At 35.8% G+C, this 13,155-nt stretch overlaps 2 long non-coding RNA genes across 13 annotated transcripts; both read left to right on the forward strand.

The window, feature by feature from the left end:
* The first annotated feature begins 1,227 nt into the window (after positions 1-1,227).
* LOC129438737 (uncharacterized) lies at positions 1,228-7,562 on the forward strand. 11 transcript variants are annotated; one of them, XR_012369973.1, is made up of 11 exons: positions 1,228-1,385; positions 2,431-2,937; positions 3,022-3,106; positions 3,251-3,383; positions 3,496-3,654; positions 4,311-4,680; positions 4,927-5,014; positions 5,107-5,210; positions 5,446-5,548; positions 6,605-6,785; positions 7,310-7,562. It is a non-coding gene; the product is annotated as an uncharacterized lncRNA (long non-coding RNA). The 11 variants fall into 11 exon arrangements; XR_012369971.1 differs by having other exon boundaries at positions 1,242-2,937; positions 4,311-4,481; positions 4,567-4,680; XR_012369972.1 differs by having other exon boundaries at positions 1,242-2,937; positions 4,311-4,481; positions 4,585-4,680.
* A 1,207-nt stretch (positions 7,563-8,769) lies between these two features.
* On the forward strand, positions 8,770-11,876 carry LOC129419729 (uncharacterized). Of its 2 annotated transcripts, XR_012369981.1 has the most exons (3): positions 8,770-9,198; positions 10,012-10,133; positions 10,873-11,876. It is a non-coding gene; the product is annotated as an uncharacterized lncRNA (long non-coding RNA). The 2 variants fall into 2 exon arrangements; XR_012369980.1 differs by lacking the exon at positions 8,770-9,198 and having other exon boundaries at positions 9,430-10,133.
* Positions 11,877-13,155: the final 1,279 nt, after the last annotated feature.

Here is a 13,155-nt window from a genome sequence, read left to right on the forward strand (position 1 = left end):
TTGAGATAAAACTTCACATATGGACTCTGGGAACGCCAAAGACTTATTTTACAAATTAAAAAAATTCATCATATGACCTCTTTAAGGGCCAGATTTACTAACAGCTTGCGCAAAACATCATTTTGGCATTAAATAACGACTGAACTAAAGACACGCAATAGATATTTAGCTCTGAAAAGGTGTTACCTTATTGCATATGCATTTGTGGAAGTTTTCCTACATTTACATTAATGTGAGGAGAGTATTACATTTTGCCAGAGGAACATACTTTAAAATAAATATATAGTTTGCCAAGCCATGCTATGTTTAATTTGCTGGAGAAAAGAGGAGGAGAAGTCACGAGGAGAAGTAAAATCAGGTATTTCAAAACTCATCTTTCGTCCTCCGGTTCATAGTGTACTTTTACTTTAGCTGGAATTTCACACTCCGCAGTCCGCATTTTCATTGCGATGTCCTGCCGAGGTCTCTTATTTGCGACCCTGTATAGCTACTAATTTGCGCTGCTCTTAGTAGATTGCAGTGGTCATTAGAGAAATGTGCTTATGTCATTATTGTGCCTGTGTATTTTATTTGCGCCTTTGTAGTAAATCACACACAAATTTTCAACTCCGGCGCTTATTTGGAATTGAGCTCTCACGTCCTTTTTAGTAAATGCCCTAAATTTACTAAAATCTCAATTTAAGTTACTGATAATTAAAGTGTGCAAATAAGTTAAATTATTCTGTTCAAATATAAAGAGAAACAAAATGTGTTAAGGCATTCTCTATAAATACAAAAGACATCATACGGGACAAAATATGTTAGCCAAAAACAATGCAAAAAATTTTTTTGCATAATTTGAAAATGCAACGGCAGCGGGAATGAATATTATAACATTATTTAAACATTAATTATAGTTAATAAACTTTGTGTCTTTTGAAACTGTTCAGGTTCATTAAAAATAGTCAGATCGTTCTTGAGTTGGATATCGCTATTGCGTTTTGGATCATGCAGCGCATTTACTCTTGAAGGCTAATTATATTAATGATAAGATTAAAATTACAAAGTTGTCCTTTTTATAATGCTTTCCTCACAAAAATCAATCATAGGTCAATGACTGGACAAACGAAAGACTTTTTTATTAAAAGTAAATGAGATCAAAGCAAAATGTAAATATTTTCGCGTACCCCCTGGAAACTCTTCACGTACCCCCTGGGGTACGCGTACCCCCGGTTGGGAATCACTGCACTAGAGGATGCGTGTCAATGTCACGCTTTGCCTCCTCAAGGCGTGAAAATGACACGCATTTGTGAGGATGATAACCAATAGGGGGCGATAATTTCTTATTGCCAACAACTTCAACAAGAGAAGCGACGCAGTGATATGCGTTCTCTGGAGCTCCATGGGTAAGGCTTTCTTGGAAATTTGGTGATTAATGTTACTAAAATTGAGTAAATCCTGTGTTTATGTTAAGTCTTTGTTGCAACGTTAGCAATATAATATCACCGCTAAGGCAACAGACAAGTCAGTGCACGCGTTTGGTCAGAATCCAATTGGCTCATATTTAGGACATAATTGTTTGTTCAGGTGCGGTCATTTAAGAAATCCTAAAGTTGGTGCAGCATAACATTTAATTTGCGTGTGTGAACTATGGAGTTATCTATAGTGGTTTTTACGTTACTAAGGTCAGAAACATTATTGGATGACTGTTTGATAATCAGCTAATGTATTAATCGCAGAAAGCTGCAGTGACTGCATTATATTATGTTGCTAAACAGTTGTTCTGGCGTTTTTAAACCAGTAGTTTTATTAATTTCGCGCGGAATGCAGTTCGTGAAATAAGCTCTAAATGAAAAAATAACCGATTTAAGTAAATAATTGTGTTCATTGTAAATCTGCTCATCTAAACATACAAGGCGGAACCAATCGATCACAGAGAGCGATCGCTGCTGACACCGTCAGCAGCACTTACATTCAGATTACAATAATATTTCACATTATTACATTCAGATTACAATAATATTTCACATTATAAGTGTTTTTATATCAAATAAATGCAGCCTTGGTGAGCAGAATAGATTTATTTAATTATTTAATATTATTTATATAATAAGGCTAGTTTGTGCAGTTACATCTATGTCAATTGAGCGTTAGAAGGGATTAAAATTGATTGTGTTATGTTCTGTAATTGTTGTTAATAAATCTGTCAGAAGAAAGTGTGTAAAAGTTTGACTACAGTAACCATATCTAACCAAGCTTCAAGTACCAAGATAATTATTTCATTTATTTCTCTGAAGTCAGATCAACTGTTCATTTATGCAGTTTATGCTTTATTTATAGGTAGCATAACTGTTACCTTTTTTTTTTTTTACAGTTCTGCATATATAATATGACAAACCTAGGAGACTTTGCTGTAAGAGAATTAATCATGTTTTTGTTTTCTTTTCTCAGGTCCGGTCAGTACCCACCACCCTTCCCTGTTAACATCACCCACAGTTTATACTTTTTCTTAGATAACCAACGGCTCTTTTAAGAGCCACTTCAATAGACCCTTTTACAGCCCACGTGATCAAATAGCCTGCGTGCGCATTTTGGCAACGGAAGTGATGTTATTTCCCAGTGGTTCTAACGTGTAAGCAACTCAGAAAGTTTATTAAAACGATTTCCCCACATCAAAACGTCTGGTTGTAGCATTTGGTTGCACTAATATAATATACGTTTAGTATTTGGCCATCTTCTAACGTCTTCTATCCACTCCACTATAGTACACGGATCTGGTAACTGTGTAGAAGATAAGTCAACTTTTTAAACTAACTTTCTCTGTCTGTGTTGCTTCACTGCTGATTCTTGCCGTGCTTCCGTTGCCAAACTGCGTGCGCATACGTTGCCACGTCATCATTGTGTACAAACAGTAAAAGGGTCACTCACTCACTCTTTCGCAAGCTTCTCTGTTTTCAAGTAAGTATTGTAATTTTATTCATTTTACTCTCTCTCTCACTGTCCAAAACACTTAGCCTATGCCTCTTTGTCTGACCAATGTAGTATTGTTGAAATGGCTGCTGAGCAAGACAGAGGGAGAGCAGAGGGTGTTATTTTCATAGCAGACATGCTTCTTGCTCAAATCAAGGTGAGTATATTTGTTGAGATTGTGTTCTTGCAGTATTGTGATAATTCTAAAGTGTGTGATTTAGAGGGCAATAATTGTGTGAACTGCTCAAGAGTTGGCTGTATTTCAGTATTACCATACAAGGCACACTTTCTTTTATGCAAGGCAGAGGAACCCAAGGGCAAAGCAACAGCCATTAAAGGGAGTACATTTAATGTCAGATAGGTGGAGAAAATGCTGAAGGACGTCCACTACTAAAAAGAAGCAGAAGTGAAGAGATACAAAGCTTCAGCTACAGGTATCCATGTTCTACCAGATTATTTGTGATTTGTCAGCCTCATTTTTTCTAAGCTATATTACTGTGCCCATTGTTAATGCTTTCTCACAAATTATTGAACTTCTGTTTTCAGTCTGTTTATTGCCTACAGTGAGACCTCCACATTTCTGCACTTGTGATCATGCAAACATCCAGTGTAGAGCACTTCACCTGCCCGGCATGTACACCCAACAATGCTCGCTCTTTGTGCAGATGGCAACAGAAAAACCTACAGATTCCGTCAGTCAAAAGAGTAAGTTCTTTTACTCTTGTAGTTTTAAGGAAAAATAAACTTTTTGATTTAAATCCATCATTTGAAATGTGTAATTTTTGCTTTATTAAATAGTTAATGTATCCCAGCTGTTGTGAGCTTATATAATACGTAAGGAATATTTGACAGTGGGCTGCTACGCAGCAGGTGTGCATTATTTTCAAATAATTTAAAGGACTGGAGTCAATTATTCTGCTTATACCACAGTTACCACAAACATTGCTTTGGGTATTTTAAGACATTTGGCAGGTTAGGTGTGCGTTTTACAAAAATAATCATTTAGATATGGGAATGTGTGCTGGCACCCAAAGTGGCTAGTTTAATAGCTTGGTCATTCATTATTACATATCAATTTGTCACCCTGACTTTCAACTAGTTTGTGTATCTGGAGTAGAGAAAGCAGAAGATTAACTTTTTAATGCTCCATGAATCCTGAAAAACCTTTAGTTTAAAAGTAAACCTTTATTGTCTACAATCATTATAAAGATGCCTGTTGGTGTGATGTAATTTGAAACTAACAGAAAAGTAAGCAAACTTGATGAAGAGGGCCTTGAGGTGGTTGTTTGCAGACTCGGAGTGCTACTCAAAGCTCTTAATGTGCCGGGGAGTAATATTTTCTTATCCACCTATACCTGCAGAAGGAGCTTCAAGCAGCCACAAACGGAGAGTTCTTTTGAACAGATATTGCTTGCAAGTATTGGCCATACCTTGAGAAGGCATCAGTCTCCATGTTGGAACTCAGACCTTTACTGCAGATGAGACCTTTCCTTTCTGTCATGCATGCCAAGGCTCATTCAACCAAGTGTCAGGTAATGCATATTCTTTATCGTACCATTTGAAACTGTATTTGTATTACTTATTAATACACTGTAACTGTTTATGGTTGTAATATAGGTGTCACACATTTGTTAGATAATCTGGCAAAAATCAGGAAGGTGCTGGTACAACTGCAGTTGAGGGGGTCAAAATGGTCAACAGCTATCTGACTGGTTGTGGCCTCACAACCAAGTATCTAATTGATGCCTATTTATAATATTTTAGGAAACCTGTCTTTATTTTTTCACTTTTTTATTCTTTCTGTCTAGTACTTTGAGATTGCATAAGAGTAAGCTGTAACTGTTCAAAGTACATAAAAAATTGGCATGCAGTTCTCTCTTAAATTTTAAACTCAATTGTCAGTTTCTGGGTTCATTGAAATACGACAAGCATTAATGGGACCTTTCTTCCTTCATTACATACATGTCTTGTTAATAGCCAGGAATGACATGCTAACTGTCCATGCTATTGGGTGGAACCAACGGAAGCAAGAAGGCCTTCAGCATTATCCAGCAGATACATCAAGGTCTTATATTATGACTGAGTTATATAGACACAAAGATTTTTCTCACTTTTAAAGATTGCAAGGACAAACATATTTTTATGGCATTCTTTCAGAAAGGCTGAGTCTCAGAGACGGGAAGATTTGAGCAGTGAACTGGGGTGTCCTGAGAACATTGTGAATCAGTGGGTACAAGATGTCAGACAAAAGGCTAGTGATGGTAATGTATTTTATGGACATTATTGAAATTGGTTTACAATATTGCAGTGTGATAATCAATTTTGTAACTGAGAATCTTTGCTATGTATAAGTATAATTTAAGTAAAGGTATGTCCTGTTTTAATCACAATAAACTTGTGTCCCTCTAAACTCCTTTGAGACATTAATTTGATTTGGGACATGTACAGCCTAAAAGACATCATAATCATTTACTTGTATTATTATTTTTGCTTTAGGATTTGGTAGGTACCAGATGTGATGACCTACATAACCTTCAGAAATTAATTGAACAAATGTTTCTTATTCTTCATCGAAAAGCCAGCCTTTATAATCACACTGGTATGTTGATAACTCATCTAAAACATTTAGGGGCGGTTTCCCGGACCAGGATTAGCTTAATCCAGGACTAGGCCTTAGTTTAATTAGGAAATATAACTAGTTTTAAAACAACATGCCTTACTAAAAACATTACCTGTGTGCATCTTGAAGTAAAACAAAGGGCCCTGATGTATTTTAAGATCTGTAAGTCAAAGTTGTTTTCAGTTTGGAGAGCTCTTAAAAGTGTTTAAATCTAGGACTAGTCTAATCCCTGTCCGGGAAACCACCCCATAGTCATTTTTGTTGATTGCATTTATACCAGGGGTATGTTGAATGCTGTATTCTGATTGGCTGAGAAATGTTCTGTGGGTATGCATTAATTTCTGATAACTGCACACCTAACTTGTCAAATGTCTTAAAAATAGGCACCAGAGCAATGTATGTGGTAACTGTGGTATAAGAGGAATAATTGACTCCAGTCCTTTGAATTATTTGAAAATAATGCACACCTGCGGAGCATCCAGTTTGCGTCGTGCCTCATTGCACCAAATGTGCTTTTGCACCAAAAGTGCTTTTGAGAGAAACAACAGATAAAGAACAAACATAATATTTTTTGTCTGTACTTTTAAATTATTGAATGACACAATTACAGTATTCATTTTAATTTTACTGCTACTCTGAAGATTTAGTCCATTATTTTTCATTAGGGTGATGTTGAAACTAGGTCTTCAGCAGGCTTACACCACATGTGATATAAGGAGAATTATTTAAAGGCTCATAAGCAGCAAAGAAGTTGTTCTTATATAGATATAAAGATAATGGGAGACAATCTTTACTGTGTGAGTGTTTCTTTTTATCCTCTCATAGCCAAATTTCTGAATCAAATATTTTGCGCCTTGCACCAGATTATGGGCTGTACATGCACTGCTTTTGTTTTGGTTGCTTTTCAGAATATACCAGTCAAAATTGTGTTTTGCTTGCTTTTCAGAATATACCAGTCAAAATTGTGTTTTGCTTGCTTTTCAGAATATACCAGTCAAAATTGTGTTTAAGATGTTGTTATTTGTGTGACTTCAGAATCCAGCAACACCCTCACCAAGAAGATTTTTTTGATGTATACATGTCAAAAGTGCGCCTTCAAGAAGCAAAGATCATTGTGATGAGGGAGATGAGACACCACTGCACTGCACCTATCTCAGAAGCCTGGCTAGGAACATCAGGAAAATGATATCAGAAATGTCTTCAGGCAAAAACAGTGGTAAGAGGCTAACTTTTATTACCATCTTGCAATGATGCATGCCATTGGTTTCTATAAATAAGGGTTACAACAGTCTCAAGACACATGTTAGTTTCACATTCTGAAATCAAGTTCCTTTATCATTTGGTGATAAAAATCACAGCTAATCTAGATGATTAGACACACTGAATAGCAAATACGACAATAAAACCCCACTCATTTTTAGATCCTGAAGTGTTACGTTATAGTTTTCTTGTGGTTGGATCTTAATGATCTGTAGTTCTTTACATAGAATAGAAACAAAGAAAATCAAGACACAATGAAAGCATGGCAATTGTTGTATATAGTTTAGAAAGGAGTACATGGAGGTATTTAAATTTATTTCCTAATAGTATATTGTAATTAGTAATACTAATGTGAAATCTTTAGGAATATAATTGGACTTTGATAATGAAAGCAGTATTAACATACAGTAATGTACAAAATAAGCCTCAAGTAAAACCTTTTAAGTATTTTCATGCATTCCTTCAATTTTTTCCTTTTAGGCAGTTTAAGTGAAGAGTGTCATCGCTGGCTACTGTGTCGTCTTCAGAAAAGGCTTGCAGATGTAGAGAAGAAGTTCCAAATTTGCTCAAGTTACAGCCAGGCTTTGGGACGGTGTTCTTCGCTCCCGGCCCTGGGGCGCCGGTGTCCTGCAGACTTTGGCTCCAACCTTAATCAGACACATCTGAAAGCTAATCAATGTCTTCATGATCTCTAGAAAATCACAGGTACGTGTGTTTGATTAAGGTTGGAGCTAAGCTCCAGGATAGGGGGTGAAGAACACTGCTTTAGGACCAAATGCTGTTTCTCTGCTTGAGGATGAGCCTGAGGAGATACTGGAGGACCACAAAGAGCTGGATTATGAGAGTTCAGATGACATTTTGGATTTGGAACTCTGAACTGGTGTATGCATTTAGACTGTGTGTCACACTGAACTGCAGGTGTGTTTCATGGAAAACATAAAACTATTTGGAAATGTAATGGATGTCTGATACAGTGCTTTTATTTTAGACAACCGTTTCCTGCAGTCTGTAAGCAACATTAGCCTCATAGATTGATGGGAAACTACTGTTAAATAAGTTTTTGTATGATGATCCATATCTCCGTTTACAAGCAGCAGGTTAGCTATTAGGTTTCCCCTCCACCTCCGATGTTTCACAGACTACTCCTACAGTCAACTGTGTTGCTACAACTTGCAAATGCCACAATCCTCTTGCAGTGGTTACTTCACCAAACTGTGCCCATATCATCTTGTCAACATAATGACATTTACTGTAGAAAAATGTGCAAATCTATTTTGCCTGTGTTACATATGTTACTATTATTGTTGTATAGTTTTATCACAGTGATTGTGGTACTTTTGGAGTGAACTAACTGTATATCATTAGATGAAATACTTTACATAAATGACTGATCAATAGCCTACCCATATTTGATGCATGAGTTAATACTGTTGTTACCTTTTCAATGAAAGGAAATGTTTTACAATGCCATTTTCTTGAGGTAATTATTAAACTGTTTCATATATGTACCTGCAAAATTGTTTGCTAAAGCGTTGTTTACTTTTCCCTGTTTTGAAAATGAGATGTAAAACTGCTTTATTTATTTATGCCTTAAAAATATATGATAGTTTAATACAGGGTAAATAATAAAAACTTGTTAATTAGTTAGTATATACAGTTGTGTTGTATTATTTATGGCATAGTTGTTATAATTAATACAAGTTTTTCATTACACTGCTGCATAACTTTGCTCTAGATAATAGTAGGGTATTAACACTAGACAGTTCAAAGATGATTAACTTTTAAGTTATATATAGTATCAATACATATATTTACATATAGTATGTGTGAGTGCTTTTGGTCTTTGATTAAATGCTTGTCAGCACGGGAAAATGCTTTGTAAATGAAGTTATTTTTATTATTTGCTGTGTTTTCTGTATTAAAACCTAAAAGTTATGGGCTGAATTTTGTGTCAATATTATTCAATCAAACATACAGTATTTGAGAGCAAAACTATTAAATTGTTGTAAAAAAAATTAATTGGCATTTAAAAAATGTTATCTTAAAATTATTTTAGTTACAAAATACAGGAATTGTTAACAAAAATTTTTGCAATATTAATTTTTTTTTTGAGTAGTTTCATCGCGTGTCCCTACATTTTGCTCTCTGCTACGCTGTTTTTGTTTGCGGATCAAAAATCTTTGCTTTTGAGTCAAAAAGTTTTGGATGCAAGTTACAAGCGTCTCAGTTGGCGGGATCAACCTAGTTGAATGAAAGACCCGTTTCTATTGGCCACTACAGTCACCATTTGGCCACGCCCACCACGGAAGTCTGCCTGTAGAACGAGGAGAGCGATGCTGTGCTATGGAGAGCGGAATATTGTTTGTAAGGTACGAAATATCATTTAATGTCATAAACTCTGTGGAATGTGTATAAAAATGAATAGCTTGTGTGTAACTATCCATATGTTTTAATCTCTCTTATCTAAATATGCAACGTTAGTTATTAGCATTAGCTTCCGGAGGCGATTGCGTCCAGAGTTTGCTTTATACAGCTAATTCTTACACAGATATTAATAGCACGCTTTTATTAGTAAGTTAATCACTTACTGCATACGGACATACAAAAAATATTAATATTACATATTATGTAATTGCACGACTATATTTTCCCCAAGTTATTTTTACATTGGAAGTTCTTAGTTTTGATACTGCTTAAATATTACTCAATACGTAAAGAATTAATCCTGTAATGGCACTTATGTAAATGTTTATGTATTCAAACAATATCCAGTTGAAGAAATTTAAATGTATGTTTGTTCACATAGCAGATGCCTTTATTCAAATCCATTTACAAATGAAAAAAGCAGTTAAGGGCGGTTTCCTGCAGGGAATAGCTTAAACCAGGATTAGGCCTTAGTTTAATTATGAAATATAACAAGGTTTAACAAACATGCCTAACTAAAAACATTACTTGTGTGCATTTTGAGGCAAAACAAAGGGCACTGATGTATTTTAAGATATGTCAGCGCAAGTTGTTTTCAGTTTTGACAGCTCTTACATTTATTTTAGTCTAGGACTAGTCTAATCCCTGTCCGGGAAACCGCCCCAAAATGTTTTGTCCAAAGGCCCATGTAATGTTTAGTAAGACATTTAATATACAACACTTGTTTTGTATCTCAGTAATTTGTATTTATTTCTCAGATGATTCTTCACTAGAGGTTACATTGAAGTCAGGCAATGACAGGAAGGATGGCTGGGGATTCCAAGATCTGATAAAAGAAGTTACATGAAGATACTTGGACTACTCATGGGACAAAAGAGCTGTAAGCAGAATAATTTGGAGTACAGTTTTCAAATGAAATGACGTTGGTCACCTCAGCAAATACAGTAAATGACTTTTATTAGACAGAAATCTTTCTTTTGAAACCCATATCTCACATCACAAAAGCAGCTTTCTTCCAGCAGAACATATCAACCGTCTCCGATGTGAAGAACCTTGTTCATGCATTTATGACATCTAGATTAGATTACTGGGTGGTTGTCCTTCATCCTTAATTAATAGGCTACAATTAGTGCAAAATCCCAGCTGCTAGAGTTCTTATAAGGTCACGCAAGTTCATATAACCCCAAATTTAGCATCTCTACAATAGTAACAGTACCAGTTAAATTCTGTATCGATTACAAAATATTGCTACTCACTTATAAAGTCCCAAATGGTTTAGCTCCTACAGACAGAACTTCTAGTATGCTACAAACAATCATGCTCCTTAATATCTCAAAACTCCAGACTTTTAGTAGTTCCTAGGATAGCAAAATCTACCAAAGCAGGGCAAGTTTTTTTCCACCTATGGAAACTGAGGAACAGCCTTACTGACACTGTTCAGACACTCCCTCCCAGTTTAAATCTAGCTTAAAGACACCTCTTCAGTGTGCATAAACATAATTTCATGCTGTAACTTTGCATTAAGTTTATAAATAACTTTTTTTAAATTATCCTTAACCTAAAAAGCTCTAAACAGCAGCTATGGTAATTTTCTCTATTTGCTTTTTTTTAAACTTCAGATTACACCAGCTCCAGTCTGGATCCTGTCTCTATCAGATGACCCTACACATAAGGAAAGTTGATATCGGACATCACAAGGACTTCAAAACTGTTCAAAGCGCTATACAAATAAATGTGAACAAAATTGAATTGTTTGAAGTCAACAGCAGAGATGAGGATGCCACACAATGCATCCTCCCACAACAGATCTTGCATTACAAAGTGATATTGACATCTTTCTTGGCCTCTCTGATTACAATCCTCACAATCATTCCTGCAACACAAGAAGCACACATTACTTTTATGTCACAAATCACAGTGTGTCATTAAAGTCTGGTCTACCTGCTACTTTTAAAAGATCTTCGTATCAAAATTCCTTAAATACTGGATTTTATTAATTACTTTTGTTTAGTTACCAATATATTTATTTACATTTGCACATTTTTTCATATTCATTCATTTTATCCTAAACTATTTTGCTTGTTGTTTCATTACTGCAGATTATTTATGTTGGGTGATGCATTGTCTTCATAAGTAGATATAGGTATATCAGTGGTCTCCTCCTGCTAAAGATTTTTGATAATGTCATAAGACAAAGTAGCATTGTGTAATACTTTATATGTTGTTTAAAATATGGGTAACACTTTACAATAAGGTAACTACATTAATTAACATGAACTAATAATGAACTGCACTTATACAGCATTTATTCATCTTTGTTAATGTTAATTTCAACAATTACTAATACTTTTATTAAAATTTTGTTAACATTAGTTAATGCACTGTGAACTAACATGGACAAGCAAATAAGGCTTTATTTATATTAACTAACGTTAACAAAGATTAATAAATACTGTAACAAATGTATTGCTCATAGTTTGTTCATGTTAGTTAATACATTAACTAATATTAACTAATGAACCTTATTGTAAAGTGTTACCAAAATATGTTACAAGACGAGTCAGACAGACCATTGACAGTGCAGCTAAGATTATTCAATAAACCATTTTTATTTTATTCTTTATCATTTTGTCCCCTGCCTGATGCTCTCATCTCTGTCTACCTTGTGGTTGAGTAAAAGCATTAACTCACCACAGAGTTGTCTATCTTTGAGCAATGGACAAAGTCATTTTCCTGACTAAGAGAGGTCTAGTGAAACTAAGAACTAGTGAACTGGACTTGCTCCTTGTATCGGTTTAATCTAACATTTTTGGCATAGTCATATTTGGATCTATCAATGTCATTAAATGCCCACCTGATCTTACTCTATTATATGTCATAACTGCTATGCTAGAATTAATTGTATAAATTTATTGTATAATTTATCATTTCTGTTCAAAAAAAGAAATACTAATTTAGTAGTCAATTACGCAAAAATATTCAGCCTGCAACAGCAAACTTGCACGATTGCGTCACATCATTAGTACATTTTATGTCCGTATGCAGTGAGTAATTAACTTACTAATAAAAGCGTGGTATTAATATCTGTGTAACTGTGCATTCAGACCGCCACCGGCGAGAGCGTCAATAAAAGCTCTGGCTGCCCTGCCAACGACGCTAAAGAAAAGGCGTAGTGGACGCTCTGACGCTCGAATGCATTCTCTGAACTCCCCTCAGGCGGAGGTTTCCGCCTTCCGATTGGTTGCCGCCGAACATTTACGCCTTCCGATTGGTTGCCGCCGAACCGCGTCATATCTCATTACCATAAAGTTGAGTTGAATTTCAACTCTCCTCGACGCTCACGCTGTACATGACGCGCCGCGCCCCTGCTCGCCGGAGCTCGCCGCCGGCTCTCATTGAAAATGAATGACTTCCGGCCACTTTGACGCTCTCGCCGGTGGCGGTCTGAATGCACAGTAAGACTTAACGTTAGCTGGATAAAGCAAACTCTGGACGCAATAGCCTCCAGAAGCTAATGCTAATAACTAACGTTGCATATTTAGATAAAAGAGATTAAAACATATGGATGGTTAAACACAAGATATTCATTTTTATACACATTCCGCAGTGTTTATGACATTAAATGATCTTTCGTACCTTACAAACAATATTCCGCTCTCCATAGCACAGCATCGCTCTCCTCGTTCTACAGGCAGACTTCCGTGGTGGGCGTGGCCAAATTGTGACAGTAGTGGCCAATAGAAACGGGTCTTTCATTCAACTAGGTTGATCCCGCCCACTGAGACGCTTGTAACTTGCATCCAAAACTTTTTGACTCAAAAGCAAAGATTTTTGATCCGCAAACAAAAACAGCGTAGCAGAGAGCAAAATGTAGGGACACGCGATGAAACTACTCAAAAAAA

This window comes from Misgurnus anguillicaudatus, chromosome 6 (assembly GCF_027580225.2).
Source record: "Misgurnus anguillicaudatus chromosome 6, ASM2758022v2, whole genome shotgun sequence".
NCBI classification, from domain to species: domain Eukaryota; kingdom Metazoa; phylum Chordata; class Actinopteri; order Cypriniformes; family Cobitidae; genus Misgurnus; species Misgurnus anguillicaudatus.